The sequence below is a fragment of the Sitophilus oryzae genome, unplaced genomic scaffold (genome assembly GCF_002938485.1).
Source record: "Sitophilus oryzae breed Bouriz unplaced genomic scaffold, Soryzae_2.0 scaffold_682_pilon_pilon, whole genome shotgun sequence".
In the NCBI taxonomy this organism is placed as follows: domain Eukaryota; kingdom Metazoa; phylum Arthropoda; class Insecta; order Coleoptera; family Curculionidae; genus Sitophilus; species Sitophilus oryzae.
The window spans coordinates 4,814,049-4,823,637 of record NW_022147287.1 but is presented as its reverse complement, the minus strand read 5'-3'; positions in this window follow the sequence as shown (position 1 = coordinate 4,823,637).

The window sequence follows — 9,589 nt, the reverse complement described above, 5'->3', positions numbered from 1 at the left end:
AGCGACAGTTCTTCCTCTTCTTACAAAAATCAACACGAAATGTCATAATTGACAAAAGTAAAATGTCATCAGCTTTAGACATTTCTAAATATTAGACCAATGCCGTCTCTAATAGATCAGCCAAGGAGCGAGATTTATGACGTCACGCTAGTTAGATACTATGGATTAATAAATATGTTGTAGAATACATGAAAAACATAATTATTCCTCGTATTTTTGGTTCATATTTTAAAAATGATGTTTTATATACATAGTATACATAGTACATAGTTTACATGAAATATACATAATTTACAGTTAATAAATACAATATAATATATACCTATTTATAGTAATAAATACTTTGGCAAATAAACTATGAACTATACAAATGCAGCAAATGTTTTTAAATATACAAATAATGAATAGGCGATACATAAGGTAACGGGTAAAATGTAAAATATATTTTAAATTTTGGGGTTTGAAAATCGATCTAATTTAACAAAAAACATTCAATATCTATAAATAGTGATTATAGTAGTGAATAGTAAGTTATATAATAGTGATGTATTATTATTTGCATTAACAAAATTTATTTATATATTATAATGTTTACTGCAATTAATAAACTAATATAAACTTGTCAAAAGATGACCACATATTTTTTAAATTATTATTCTTAACACAAAAATTATCTACATTGACTATGGAGTACGATTTCAGCCATATTGTAAAACATTTGCTGGTTTTGTATGGTTCATAGTTTTATCTGGCAAAGTATTTATTACTATAAATAGGTATATATATATATATATATATATATATATATATATATATATATATATATATATATATATATATATATATATATATATATATTAACTGTATATTATGTATATTTCATGTAAACTATATCATTTTTAAAATACAAACTAAAAATACGAGGAATAATTATGTTTTCCAAGTATTCTACAACATATTTATTAATCCGTGGTATCTAACTAGCGTGACGTCATAAATCTCGCTCCGAGGCTGTTCTATTAGAGACGGCATTGCGTCAGCATGGCCGCAAGTTGCTAACCTAATAAAATTAACACTAGAAAAGCCCGCGGGAACTGTCAAATTCAAAGTTATTCGTTTTACAGACTATAGTAATAATTTATTGTTATACACATAAAGAAAAAGTGAACATGATAAAATACGCGGGAAATAGATTAGACAGTGTATCTGACATGTTTCGGTTAATTTTCCCTAAATATTAAAATTTTATTAAAATTACTTTTGACAATGACAAAATCATAGTTTGTAAACCTAAGGTATGTCAGTTTTTGACTGGTGTTTGATTGGGTTTGATGTACCTGTTCGGTTTTAATATAAAAATCGATTAATTTTTTCTCAAATTACTTAAAATCGGCTTGTCCAAAATTGTTCAAATTTGGCATGTGTGTTTACCAAATGTACACCTTTAAAAAGTCTATTTACGACTTTGCTATAAAATCTATAGGGGAGCCAATATCTGGACAGTTCAAATTTTACATGGGATTTCCTATGTTCCCAACGACGATGCAACACCCGGTACCTATATATTTTGCTGAAATTTTGAGAACCACTGGAGTTTTCTTTCTTGTAGATTTAATATACTACCTGTGTTGCCATATTATCAAGATATTATATTTTTTAACTAAAATTAATAAAAAACAAAAATTTTTTTTTCCAAAAAGTTTAATTTATTAGTTGTTTTAATTTATTTTACGACTTTTTAATAAATAATAGAGTAAGTCGTCTGAAGCTTTTCTATCCCGAGAAAAAGCCACGGAGGTAATTTTCGCCAGGATAATCCCATTTACCTTCAGCTTCCTGTCGTCCTGTCCCTCAATTATCCATTTCCCTGGGGAATGGACTGGCAAGCTACGACGTCTCGTTTATGATTAGTTCCAGCGATAGCAAAGAACTATAAGTGGAGACTTAATTAACCATCTTTGGCTCTAAATTATAAATAGAGCCCAGAGGAAAATATGATGTTTGAAAAGTTCTGTACTAACCTGTACAAAAAAACAGGCACTTTAAAATTTTTACGTTTTTTAAGTTCAATAATATATTTTGTTCTAGTAGGCCGATTTTGATGATTTTTAAACAATTTGTAGCTAAATTATTTGGCTTTTTTTTGCCTCAATTTAAATTAAAAATTAAGTCCTCATATATCTATGAGGGAAAATAAAATGTTGTTATATTTTTGATAGTTTAAGACACCCCGAGAAACGGTTTAACAAAGTAAGAAATTCAAAAACCACTTTATCACCAAAGCGCATCTTTTCTGGATAGTTTGTTTTTTGATTCATCTCAATAGGTTTCTTATTATTGGAGATATTCGCTTTTTGAAGAGACATGTGTTATAGAGAAATAGGCTATAATTTTCTTAAGTGACTTATACAGGGTGGCCCATCGAAAACGTTCCGCAAGGCATAACAGCCAGGGTATTTTTTTTTTCGAAAAATCCAAAAACACGTCAATTTTGTTTGTGAGGGGGACAACTTTTGCCACAAAAATGATTGCAAAATCTTCAACCCTCTAGGCGGGGGTGTCATTACCCAACTTTTTTCAAATGGGAAGGGGGGTCAAGTGGCGTCGCAATGAAAAGGGCTTTCTATTCTCTATATTTCCCCGCTTTGTTTTTAAAAATCGCTCGGGTCATTTTGAAAATATGAAAGACTGAAATTTGAAAAGTACTTTTTTTGCAAAAAACGCATAAATTGAATTAATTAAAAAAAACTTATCTTATTAATGAAGAAAATGCTGAAAATGTTGCCCATCAACCTCCATATAGTAATACAAATTATTTTCAACCCGTTCTAGAACATTCTGAAGAACTTGCGGGGTCACTTCGCAACAAACATCAATAATTCGTCTTCGCAGGTCTTCTAATGAGTGCTATACACTTTACTTTTTATGTGTCCCCATAGATAAAAGTTTAAAGGAGTCAAGTCGGGTGACCGGAGAGGCCACTCAATTGCACCCCTTCGTCCTATCCACCGAACGGGAAAGTTATTGTTTAAATAATTACGCACATTTTGAGAGTAATGTGGAGGTGCACCGTCTTGTTGAAATATTAGTTCCGCTTCAACGTATCCAAGATTGTTCTCTATGATGTCAGTTAGGGCTGGGTCGATGGTATTTTCCAGTAAATCCAAGTACATATCACCTGTTAGATTTCCAGGAAGAAAAAAATGACTCACAATAGAATTTCTAAAAATACCAGCCCACACGTTAAATTTCTTAGGGTTTTGTGTGTGCACCTCGTGAAAAACCCTGGGGTTGTCCTCAGCCCAGTACCGACAGTTGTGCCGATTAACTACACCTGTCAAAAAGAAAGTACACTCTACCTAACCCGATCTTTCATCCTTGTGGCAAGTGAAAAAATGCGTAAACATCTAGAAATAATAAGAAAAAACAGCAAATTGGTCGAAGGAGTTTATCCTTATCTACTCTGATAAATGTTTAAATAAACTTTTCAAATTTCAATCCTTCATATTTTCTCGATGACTCGACCGACTTTTAAAAACGAAGCGGGAAAGTATAGAAAAAAAACCTTTTCAATGCGGTACCACTTGGCCCCCCTTCCCATTTGAAAAAAATTGGGGGATACCACCCCCGCTTAGAGGGTTGAAGATTTTGCAATCATTTTAGGGACAAAAATTGTCCCCCTCACAAAAAAAATTACCCTGGCCGTTATGCCTTGCGGAACGTTTTCGATGGGCCACCCTGTATGTTATAACACGCGAGTGCAATACAAAAGTGTATCCAACAGCAGAACTGTTTCATGTTCAATAGGTATCTAAAGAATAATTGATTTAAAAGGAGCTACCAGTTTTACTTTCATTGTTGCGAATTAATATTATTATTGTTTTCTCTTGCACATTGTAGAATGGCGAAGATTTCTGTCTGGAATACGGTTGAGTGTTTACCCAAGGAAAAGGATAAGCTTGCCCTTGGTCTTTCCCCAAATACTCCAGCTCCTGTTCCTTCAGCGGTCTTTGACCCGTCTGTATACCAGGTTAGTCCATCCTGACGGAATGTTATATCTGTCCATATTCCTCGATCCATTTTGTTCACCTCGAATGGTTTGTGGTAGTGATAAAGAGGGGTCATTTGGTCCTATCTCATTTGGAGTAGAGATCCCCCGATAGAATCTCCCATCTTTAAGTGTCCCGTTTCTGTCCTAATTCCCAGAGACAAGACACTTTGTTGTCGATAGAGTCCCATTCTTGCCTCCGCCTGGATCACTATGTGAAGAGGCGGAAGGTCCAGAAGCGCCTCCATTGATGCAGTGGGCGTGGATTTAATTGCCCCTGTTATTCTCAGGCAAGCAAGTCTTTGTACATTACTAAGGCTGAGCATTGTTGTTTGTTGCATTACCTTAGGCCACAATACCAAGGATGCATATGTTACTGAAGGCCTCACCATTCCAGTGTACAGCCAGTGCACCATCTGTGGTCTGAGGCCCCAGATTTTTCCATGAAGTCGTCTGACTACTGCTAGTGTAGTCACCGCCCTCCTTGTGACATTTTCCAAATGTCGGTTCCAGGTCAGTTTGGTATCCAGCATTATTCCTTTATACTTGACCTCCCCCGAGAGAGGAATATCATCACCGCAGAGTCTTAGAGGTCCTAGTCCCTCCAAAATTCTTCGTTTGGTGAAGGGGATTATTGCGGTCTTTGTAGGACTAATATTTAGTCCCTCCCGTGATTCACAGTGATTCTTACTTGAATGTCATGATACCGGATACGAAGTCCAAGAAACCACGAAGTTTTACTATTGCCGGAAGGATTTCCTATGTCAAATTTCATTTTTATTTAATGTTAGTGTTAATTTAAATAAATAATTGAATTAGTAATTTATGAATAAAGTTTAATAATTTCTATAAAATGGTGTGGCTTTGAAGTTATAACACATTAGTTTGTTATAACTTCAAAAACTCACGAGTGTGTTATTATTTATTTTATATGCATTTATACATATGAGTAATGTCTGTATAAGTAGTGGGCTGTTGGATAAATTACTTTTTTGTGAAAGCGTTTCGAAATTGACAGTTTTTGATATTTATTTGAGATTCGAAATGACATTCTTATTTATTCTTATTGACTTAAAAACATTATTATTTGTAGACCAGTATAATTAATCGTGTATCCCTAGTACAAAAGTATAGTTTTCCTATAAAATAACCGAAAAAAAATCCAGCGTGAAAAACTTGAAGAGTCAACTTTACGGAAAGTAAATCGACGGGGCATTATGGGTAAAGAGATTTTCCTTTTCCGCCGCTACATTTTCGTAACTTCGTCTTTGGGAAAAATCGACTTTGCCGAGTGGCTCCTATTAGGCGCCTCTATTGTGGACCGGGGAAAATCGCGAAATTGGATGTGAATTGAAATTTCATAGAGCCGAAGTGAGGCAAAAGTGAAAAAGAGCTCGGCGGAGAATGGGATTTGGAGGGGGGAGGTCCTTGGGGATCGGGATTTAGGCTGATGGGATGAAATTGGTGAAGATTAGATCGTAGAATGACCTTTCATAAAAGGGAATAGTGGGACAGGGAGGAGATAGTCTGGTTGGTGTTTAGTAATTTTAACTTCAAAAGCGTACAGGACTTATCCTTAGATAAAGAATATAAATTTACTCAGATGCAAAAAAAACGAAACGGAAATTTTTTTCGTCAAGTTTAAAGTGTTATATTTTCTTTTACTTTTTTTAATCATATATTTATGATTTTTTTATCTAAAATATCATAATTATTTAGACAAAGAAAATTACGACAGTTACAGTTGGTCTACCATTTTATTTCAAAAATAAATTATTTCTCCGTCAATTACACTCTGAAAGATACAAAAAAAATTAGAAAGTTATTTAAAACCAATCCAGCAAAACTGACATAATACTTTACAAAAACTACCCGTTTTTTTAACAGAAAACCAGAAATATCCATGACAACACAGCACTTAAATCGATTGATACGCTGATATTTGATTAGGGACAGTGGGCGGTTAAAATACCCTTAAAAACTACCCCACATACATAAAAAAAATATTTCTGCACATTAACAAAAAATAAAAGGACAGGACGAACATCTGGCCCCTATGCTACGTCATTCCGGTAACAGCTGTCTAGTTTTTGGTGTCTCTGTCTAGGACTCCTGCTGGGCTTAAACAGCAGGACCATTACACGGAATTTATTAATAATTATTTATTTTCAAAGATACGACCGTTTTAGATGGCTCTATTTTCAGAAAATTAATTGAATTGCTATTTTTTATATTAAAAATATTAAAGTTAAAGTAAACATATATCACCCACATAAAAACAGTGTCATTTATAGTTAGCGTTGATTGGTACATTCATTTTTAAATGATTGGTTTGGTTTATTGGTTGGCATATTTTTTTCATAAATATGAATTATCTTCACAGGATAAACAATCAACTACACTGAAAAAATTAATTTGTGAATTTATTGATTGTAGTTCTTTAGCAGTATTCTGTAAATGCTTCTGAACAATAATATAATAACGTAATAATAACGTGCTTCTGAATAAAATAATATACAAGTTTTGCAGGAAAGTTTCCAATTACTCGAAATTTTCTTAGAAGTAAAAAAGTTTCGAAATTCTTTTAATTTTTAGACAGTTAAATAATGTGCTGTAATTATCTGTAACGTAAGTACTTATCTGGTCACTCAAAAAAACTGTTAAATTCTTCTATATAGACTAACGAAAAAAAAACGATAATAAATGAAAACCTAACTCCAAATAATCCTGCAGCCGGCCTAATGGTCCTGTCGAGGGTAAGGTCACGCAACGGAAAATACGTTAAACAAGGGCAGTGCAACGACGGAAGGGGTCCCGAGGACGGGGGACGGAAAATGTAATTCTTTGCGTTAAAACATCCACGTGAATTACAGGAATGAGGGGTGTAAATACCCCTCGACCGGTGATTCACTTAGTTCCTGTTTGGTGCACGCAGTAAACGGTCTTTCCTGCTACAGATCCGGAATCAGGAAGGAATTGTCTCGGTTTGATGTCAATTAAATATTTATTTACAATAGATGAGGGTTTCTTTCCTGCAAATTTCTGGAAAAATCGCTACTAAAACAAAAAAAATATGTATTTTATGAAATAGTTTCTTTAGTATTTTTCATAAATATAAAATAAAATCAATTTTTCTACTTGTATGTTTTTAAAGGAAATTTTCCCCTATACAGGGTGGTCCGAACTGTATTCCGGAGACTTCGTCAGTATGTAAATACACTCACCGGCAAAAAAAACGGCCACTAAAACTAGTCCCAATTTCAGAGTTGGATTTCTTGCGAGCCACTCATTAGATTTTGATGATTTTTTTTAAATTGTAAATTAATTCCTTCTTAACGGATGCTCCGTCAGAAATTTTTATTCCGAATTTATTTTGAGCATATACAGGGCACAACAATAAGACGAAGCTTTTTGCCCGAACTTTAGGTGCCCCTATAGGGTGCAGCAGCTGTAGTAGCTACTACTAAATCAAATCACATTGTAGCCTCATCTTTTGTGAGCATTTTGTTTTTTTGATCACGACATTATCTCTCTAAAAATATATATGTTCTGAAATGCTTAGTTTCGAAGATACAGGGTGTACAACTTTCATATTTATTTCGATTTTTTCTAAATAATTTATGAAGTAACGTCAATATTTGGATGGAAATTGGTGTTTGCAAGTTTTTTGACATGGGAAATTTGATTTTGATGTTAAAATTACTCTTACTTATAGAGGGCGCCACCTGTAAAAAATTAGCGAGTAAAAAATAGGAATTTACGACGTTTTTTACGTAAAAAATATCTCTTGGTAAAAATTGCTACTAGTAATGGTTCTCGAGATATTTGGAATCAAAATTATCGATACCTATCATCATTGACTTAAATTAAACATGCGTTGACTCAACAGTTATTAGATTGAAATCATAAATTTGAAATGTTTTGTGCCAAAAGTTCAACTGAAACTGTTTTATCATCATTTCTTCGTAGGAAAATTTATGATTAATTTAAAAAAAAATAAAAAATTTTCAAATTTGTTTTTTCAAAAGCTACTCAACGCGTTTATTTTTTTTCTCAATAATGACATGTATTGACTATTAAATGAATATCTTGAGAACGGTTGCTCGTAGCGAGTTTTACCAAAGGATATTTTTTGCGTAGAGAGTCACGGAAATGTATATTCTTTCACTCAGTAGTTTTATACAGGTACGGACGAAAAGTTATTAGACTGCAAAACAGTTAAAACACATGTAGGTGACGCCCCCTACAAATAGGAGTCATATTGACATCAAAATCAAATTTCTCATATCAAAAAACTCCCAAACACCAATTTTCACCAAATATTGACGTTCCCTCAGAAATTATTTGGAAAAAATCGAAATAAAAATGAAACTTCTACACCCTGTATCTCCGAAACTACGCATTTTAGGACATACATTTATACAAACTTTTTTTACTTATTTTTATCTGCAAAATATACTGCCGAAGTTTCCGGAATACAGTTCAGACCACCCTGTATATTATCAAAATTATTTGCAATATCTTCGAGCGACCGTAGTTGGTCTAGTTCCACAGATTGGATTCCCTTAATATTAGGACACACCTGTATATGGGTTAGTCTCTAGGCTCTATGGTTGAGACACTCTTGATAAAGATATAGATATCTAAAAATTAAAAAAAAACTCAAATAAAAATTTATACCAATTTCATAATGTGGCAATAGTTGAAGATAAATTTAAGACTTCCTGGTACTGACGCGTATTGGTTTTGATTATTCCGTCCCTGTGCGTAGACTGAGCGTCGCGACGCACCTCGTGGGAATGCGAGGTTCGCGTGCGGCGTCATTCATACCGACGTCGTGGCCACTTCTTATCGCCCAAGTGAGCCTCCGCCGCCGCCGCCGACTCATTTCCATCTCATTTCCATACGCCCTCAGACCGACGCCAAGCACCTTTCCCTTTCGTTTCGTCATGGAAAAGGTCGCTTATTCACATAGTCATCGTCTGGAGTCTTGTTTAACATAATATACTTAAACTGACAAACTGACATTATTCGATAATATATTTTTAAACCACTAAATATTATTGGAATCAGTTGGAATTCCTTTAAGTGATCCTAAAAGGGTTCTGTTTTTTCTTTTGAGGTACGGAACCCTAAAAACAAATAGAACGAAGGAAGGATTTTGTATAAGCCGCATCAGCTGCTGAACCATTTAGCGGCATTGATCAAATTAAAGTTAAATTAAACGAGAGCTAAAACCAGATTCTGATTCCCTAATAAATTGGAACAAAGACTGCGAAGATTATTAGCATCAAGGTAGTAGGAAAGCCAGATCGCCATTTGGACCAAATGATTGTCTTAAGTTAATGAAGGAGGGACATTCTATTAGGATTGGTTGCCACAAAGAGAGCAGTTAGGCGGAGGATAGCCTTTTAAAAGGAAAGAATGAGAGAAATAGCAGTGGCCCAATCTGAGCCGATCCCCAATTACTTCTTCATTTCTGGATAATGATCGAGCTACAGAAGCTTGGAAGAATTGAGGTTTACATTTATATAGGTTATT